The sequence below is a fragment of the Castor canadensis genome, chromosome 5 (assembly GCF_047511655.1).
Source record: "Castor canadensis chromosome 5, mCasCan1.hap1v2, whole genome shotgun sequence".
NCBI classification, from domain to species: domain Eukaryota; kingdom Metazoa; phylum Chordata; class Mammalia; order Rodentia; family Castoridae; genus Castor; species Castor canadensis.
The window spans coordinates 112,464,120-112,471,749 of record NC_133390.1 but is presented as its reverse complement, the minus strand read 5'-3'; positions in this window follow the sequence as shown (position 1 = coordinate 112,471,749).

The window sequence follows — 7,630 nt, the reverse complement described above, 5'->3', positions numbered from 1 at the left end:
CAAGATTTCACTATAGGAGGCTCACTTTCTGCTTCCTCCCTCTGGCTGCCATCTTGGAATCTTCATGAATAGGTTTTAAGTTCTTTAAGTGTACTAAAACCTGTTACGGTCCACATTTTAAATGGCTGTATTTTATGGTATATAATCTTAATGAAGATATTAAAATGAACTATTAGCACATAATACAGCATAAATAAACTTTAAGAGATGATATATGTGAAAAAAGCCAGACACAAAGCCACATATTGTATGGCTCCATTCCACTGGAGGGTCCAGAATGGGCAAATCTACAGGCAGAAGGGAGATTAATGGTTGCCTAGGGCTTGGGGGGAGGGAGGATTGGGAAATGAAGTTTCCTTTTGGAGACAAAGGTAATGTTCTAAAGTTAAATTGTGGTGGTGGTACAACTCTATAAGTATGCTTAACAAACTTGAATTATATGCATAAATGACTGAGTTTTTTTTTCCATTTTTCTTTTATTATTCATATGTGCATACAAGGCTTAGTTCATTTCTCCCCCTGCCCCCACCCCCTCCCTTACCACCCACTCCGCCCTCTCCCTCTCCCCCCCAATACCCAGCAGAAACTATTTTGCCCTTATTTCTAATTTTGTTGTAGAGAGAGTATAAGCAATAATAGGAAGGAACAAGGGTTTTTGCTAGTTGAGATAAGGATAGCTATACAGGGCATTGAATCACATTGATTTCCTGTGCATGGGTGTTACCTTCTAGGTTAATTCTTTTTGATCTAACCTTTTCTCTAGTACCTGTTCCCCTTTTCCTATTGGCCTGACTGAGTTTTTTGGTAGGTAAGTTACATCAAAAAAATTCTGGGGACTGACAGGGTCAAATTTCTCTCAGCATGGGAATGGATTCACCTTGGAGGCAAGCAGGTAGGCTATATTTTTTAGGTAAGAGCTAAATCTGACTATTGATCCTTATTTGAAACTTTATGAAAACAAAATATAAGCTGCAACTCTATAAGGCTGTTGTAGATTACTAGCATTACTAATGTTGTACAGCCCAGCACATGGCAGCCATGTGACATGGGATACATCCAAGGAGAGAGAGGCTGCTTTGGGATCTACATGGTAGAGTTGGCTGATTTTGAGCCAGCTAAATTTGGGGCAGGAGATTAATCAGAATGTCCAGTTGTTTCCATGAAAATAGATGTAGCAGAAGATGTAGTAATTCAGTGGATTGAGAAAGGCAGCAGCTTTTCTTTTTATGCCTGCAGCATCTGAGAGCATTTTCCCCTTGACTATAGCTGAGGGCTTTCTCTATTCTGACCCACAGGGAATCTCCTCTAACAAGTGGTTAACACTGATGTGGGAAAAATCCACAAGCCTATGTCTGGCCATTCTTGCCCTCTCTTTCTGAGATGACCTATTTCATCTCTGAAAGTGCCTTTTCTATTCCAATAAACATTGCAATCACTTTCACTATGCTTCAAGTCTTGCCTGAAATCTTCCCAAAACACACACGAAAATGGAAATAGCAGCACCATTCTGTGGCATCTTTTGCTGTAGTGACTCACATCTCAATGTGAAAGGTAATAACTCATGTCTGCCCTTCCCTATCAAAATTGAGGTGATGCCAATTGAATCTGCTCTGCCAGCTCTGTTTCCCTCCCTAGACTCCTATTCTGTTTCATTTCTACCATACCCTTAGCTCCAAACAGCTCGATTCTGCAGCATAGACTAAGTGTCTCAATGCTGCCACTTTTGCTTTCACACTGTAAGACTAAATGCTATACTCCTCCCTTTGCACTGGATGAACCCTGGGATTTTTTGTCTGACTCCTATGCCCAGCTCCTACTGCTCTAACCTCCTGAGAAGACTCTTGTCATTTTGCCCACTGCCCCAAAGAAAAGCCTTTGCCCAGTATGGCTTGGTTGCTCTTCTCAGATATTTCTTGTGCTGCTGGTTAATGTCCAGGCAGTTCCCAGTGCTCCCATTGGTCTCATCAGGCTATCAATTAGATAAAACTCCCAGATAATCACAAATGGTCACCTGTTCTCCTACTGTCCCCAGTATGTCCTTGAAGAATTGGCTAACAGGTCTTTACTTGAATTTCTTTTGTACTTCATGTCAGACAAGTTCAAAGTTCTGAAAGATCAAGGATTCTGGAAGGTGAATACTGGAAAGACTGGCTGCCCCAGGAGCTCCAGGAATCTCTGAGGGGGGCCTCTAAGACTCAACACTTGTGACTAGGAAATCCATGAACAGGGGATGCTCTGTCATGGCCAAAGGCTTGAAACAGCTATGGGAGAAGGATGCTTTATTTGGTGGGCAAAGTATGGCTCTCTTTGAGGTGGCAAACAGATTTGATCTAGAAACCCACAAACAAAAACAGCAGTCAAAATCACAATACTATCCTAGGTCAGATCTTTTCTGTAAATGAGAAAGTAAATGGACTGAGGCACCCAATGTACAAGGTTTTTTTCTCTTGGAAACCAAAAGAACTTATAAAAACTGTGTCTATTAGATGACAACAAGTGACAGGGTAGCACAAGTGTTCCCTGGCTCAGGAGAGTCCTTAAATTTGGTTCTACCTCTGCTTTTGGCCTCTGCAGAACAAACAAAAGAAAAAAAAGAAGTTCCCCTTGTTTGTGTTAGGTTTTTGTTTTGTGTTTTTATGTCTTCTTTCACATTGCTTTCCATCTGAAAGCCCTTTGGAAATCTCTTGTGGTCTACCTATAAGATAAAATCCTAGAGGAGATTCAAGGAGTTCTGTTATGATTTACTTAAGAATTTAAAACTCCGAGTCCATCTTGCTATCCCATAGGGAAAACTGTAATAAACCAATGACTGATCGTGTGCTGATCTGTTAAGCATTGAGCAAAGCCATAATTTGCCCATGAAATTCTAAAAAACAACTGATAATCTATTGTAGACTTTTATTCATTCATATGTGAGCTTAAATTGACAATTTTGGGCAAATTTATTTAAAGCCTTTTTGTGTGTGTATCTGTATGTGCGTGCATTAACTTATATAGTTAACGTGACATTCAAGAGCAAACCAACCGACAGAATTTCAAGAGTTAACACTCAAGCTCTATTTAAGAAAAAAGGGTAACTTTTTAAACTGAAACAGCTGCTGTCATTGTGTAATTAAAGACATGCAAAAGGAATATTAAAGTTTTATTTAAACAATCTTAATGTTTTATTATGTCATAATATAATCGGGATTCAACTCTCTTTTACAATACATATGTCTATTCACAAGTATGATTGTGTAAATTGTTACTACACATTAAGATTGCTTTCTTCCTGGGTCTTCATTAGAATAAAAGGCTACGAAGACAAAAAAAAGCCTAGTTCTAAGCATCTCAAGACCTCTCATCAATAACTTGAATCTCATAACAATACACTTATGAATGCTTGTTTATTTTAATTCTACATTTCTTCTCACAATTTAGATAAGGTAATCCACATGTCATAATGTGTCAAAATTCAAAATATAGGTAGTGATTTTTTTAACTCTTGGAGTTGTACATTAGAACAACCAATATTCGTTTCCCAAGTAAAAATAGCAATTTAAGCACATGTAACAAGGGGTTATGTTTTCTCTTCTATTGAGAGCACAGCTCTGCATAGGACATGAGAAGATGAAGATGATTCATGTGTCCACTCGTCTCCTGGCATAGCATGAATATTACTTGGGATTTCAAATGATTATACAGCTAAGGGATTGATGTTGAGAAATATAAAAGCCACGTAACAACTGACAAGCTCTGTCTGACCAAAGGACTATAGTCCAGGTCACTACCATGGCTGTTATGCCTGGGCTCTCAGGAGCACTCGACCGGTTCATCTGCAGTAGACTGAAGGCTTGAGCTTCTCCTGGAAACCAAATGACAGTCTTTAAATGCTTTTAGCCTTGGTTGATAAGATGGTTCTCAGAACTTTTATAGGTTCAGGTGTTTGCTTAAAGGCAAAGACAAGCCTGGACAGAACATGTTACTGTTCCTGGGAGAGATGACCTTTGCCAGGGTCCTCAGAGAACTACAAGCATCAAACAAAAATAGGGAGTGTAGGTAAACACCCAGCTCACCATCTCAGATCCAGGTGTCTGGGAGTAAACACACAGGATTAAATACCCATTACCACTGGCACCATCATTCACTTGGTGTCTTTTGCCTGAATCTGGGGTTCTTGAAGTCAGAGTTCTGTGAAAATGGTAATTAGGTTCAAAGTATTGTCAAAGAAAAATGTCACCTTGCTAGACAATAACACAAGTTACCACCTGCAGCATGTTATTAAGATGTCCTTGAATTTTAGCCATGAATAGCTCATCCAGGACAGAACATTGCCCAAATGTATCACCACAGATTCTGAGGAAAGGCTGTTGATTGTAAAGTGCCCTGTTTGGTGATGAGGAGCCTGAGGATCCCAGGGAGAAAAGGAGGACCAGACAGTGAAGAAGCTGGAAATAGAACCCTTGTTCCTGGACTTGGTCCTTGTCCCTTCTCTCTACAAGGTCTAAGATAGAACATGGACTTGGTGTCTGCACATTAGCACATGCTGGCTGTGTGATCTCTTGTTTCTTCACTTGCACAGAGAACAAAACAAAAACAGTTACTCGGGTGTTACTAGGGCAAAATAAAGTGTTGAGTGTCCATCATTGTGTGTTTCATAAAAGTTCTCTCAATAAGAATACGGACTTGTTTTCCCTATGCTTTGCCTTATCTTTGATGAATTCTATGACATTTCGACAATGCAATCAATGTGGCCCTGGAAAAATTGACTATTTTTCTGAGGCATACTCAAACAGAGAATACCACATGCTTCTATACAAGTCAGGAGCCTCATCAGCAGTGAATGTAGCTCCTGACCTAGAAGAAGGATGTCAGGTATGTGAAAACAAAGTGTAAGATGTTCATTTTTAAACATTAATATAATTTAACATAATCTATGCTAATAATTTTTATAGTCCCTAGTACAGCATGTACCAGACAATTAAAACAACCAGATTTTTGGTTGATAACATACCTTTGCCAGGAGGTATCCTTGTTACACTTTCTTATTCCCTTGCCCTTTGTTTACTGGGTTTCATTATTCTATTTTTATACATGTATATAAAGTATTTCAATCATAGTCATTTCCCATCACCTTCTTCTTTCACCCTCTGCCTCCCATTAGCTCCCCCTCAAAACCTCCTTTTACATTCATGTCATTGTAAAATAAGAGATGCTTGAGAAGGTATAGAGAGTGAAAGTGGGAAACTGGGAATCAGGGTAAATTTTGACCTGGAAAAAGATTTGGGGATGTCTTGAGCAGTCTAGCAAGAATGGGTGGAGAGAGGATTAGGGAACATAACTCTTTCTAGAGCATTTGCCTAGCATTGCCTATGGGTTCAATCCCTAACACCATAAAAGAAGAAAATAGAATAGGGGAAGAGAGGGGGATGGAGGGAAGGAGCGGGAAAAGGGAAAGGGACAGAAAAGGAAAGAAAAAGAGAAAAGAAAGGAACATTCTCAGGAAAGGACCTGTGACATGAGCCTAAACAGCAGAGAGAGCCAAAGGCAATATTCATCTGGAAGTTCAGGTGAAAGCAAATGATGCATGTTAATAAAGTTCATTGAACTCTTGTGGCTTTACAGAAATTTCTAAGACAGCTTGATATCATCCTAGTCACTGAGGAGGAATTCGAGGCTCAGAAATTAAGTGACTAATAGAAATGGTGGCAGAACAGAGATTCAAAATGACCTCTTCTTTTCCAAATCCCATGGTTTGTCACTTAACATTTTCTATACCATTAAGGAAAAAACTGGGCCTGATGTCACCTCTTTTGCAATTCCTTGACTGTGGCTAACATGAGAATAAATGAAGCTGAGAATGATAAACAAGAAAGGGACAGTTTCTACAAAGTAAAATGAAAACCCACTATTATGTCAAACACTAATCATAAAAGGGATTTTCAGGAGGCTCTTCTTAAAAGGATTACTCAGCTTCTAGTCCAGATGCATAAGTTGCAAGTGTGTGAGGTGCTGTGAATGACTGAGGCATGATAATTATGAAGCAAATAGAAACATGCCAGTCCCCTAGTGTGAGGCACACATGATATGTTCCATCAAAATGCCTTATTAAAAAGTAATTCAACACTAGTCATTTTCTTCCATCTTGCCTTATTAAAATGGTCAACACAAAGAAATGCTTGGCTCTGTGGGCTGTTTTGTACAATACCTAGTTATGGGCTGAACAGGGTATTGAAAGCAAAGAAGAAAAAGAGGAAGTGACCTACAGGTTGTTGGGCAAGTTTGATTTGCGTGGATATGTAGATGCCAGACACCACCCCCTTGTTATTACAGTACTGTTTCTTATTCACTCCAGGACCATCCCAGAAAATAAGTCTGTCAGCCAAATGTGAAAGGTGAGGCATTTTTTAAGTCTTCTTTTGACATCAATTGCATATGGTGGGGGAGAGTAGTGAGCCTGAGTGGTGGGGCCAGAGTCTAGAACTGGAGCCATGATATCAGGATAGGGATTTCATGCTTCTAGGCCTGTTTCTGTAAGGTGGACATTCTAGGGTTGCTTAGAAACTAGAAAAACTTAGTGTCAATTGGGTCTTTTTCCTTTTTTATATCTCAGACACAGGAAAAGGTGGTTTGTATGGTATAGGATATTCTGCTCACTGGGTGTCTGTGGTTCCACAGCATCAGCATCACCAGACACTTGTTACACGGTTAGAATCAGGAGTTGCATCTCAGACCAGCTGACGCAGAATCCACATTTTGAGAAGACCCCCTGTTGGTCCATGTACACAGGCAGGATTTTGTAAGGTCATAGCTTTATTGTCAATTGCTAAGATCTAAAACTCCCTCCAGTGAAATTAAGGATGAGAACATTGGTTTATTTCTTAGCTAATGTTCATAGATAATTCCTTCAACTACTAGAAAGCTCTGCCCCTACTGTTTTCACCCCGAAGTTGTTTTAGGAAATGGAATTCATGCCTGACAATTTGAATTTACTAGTTATTCATTGTAAGAAAAGCAAAGATCAGTTAAGATAAATGGTGAGCATCTCTCTCTCTCTCTGTCTCTCTCTTTCCCTCTCATACACACACACACACACACACACACACACACACACACACACCTCTCTCTCTGTCTCTCCCCCCACACACTCCACTTTATATCTGAAATAGAATGCCAAAAATTAAAAGAAAGCAAATAATTATTCACTATTCTACAGCTAACACAATGCAACTCTTTTCATTTTTTGTATTCGTTATTTGCCTTTGTCCAAATGCATCTATACCTTTTAGATACTTTTGACCATAGCACAGACCCAATGTTAGAGTGAACATTGTACATTATGTATAAACAATTCTGTGATGCTGTATGGTCATTATAATTAGAAATGCATGTTGTAAAAATTTTTAGCAACTTCTCAAACCGTTAAATCTTTACTGAGGGTGAAGGATGTGGCTCAGTGGTAGAGTCGATGCCAAGGCTCTGAACACTATCCACGAAAGAAAATGTTCACTGATCACAACCCCATTCCTTTGACCATATTTCTTGCTTCATATTTGAGTTGTCTTTGGAGGGAGGAATGAACTTTCCTTCTGACAAAAGGAAAATGGAAAGGAAAAAGCCTCTTATTTATAGTTATGTAAGAGAACAGTAA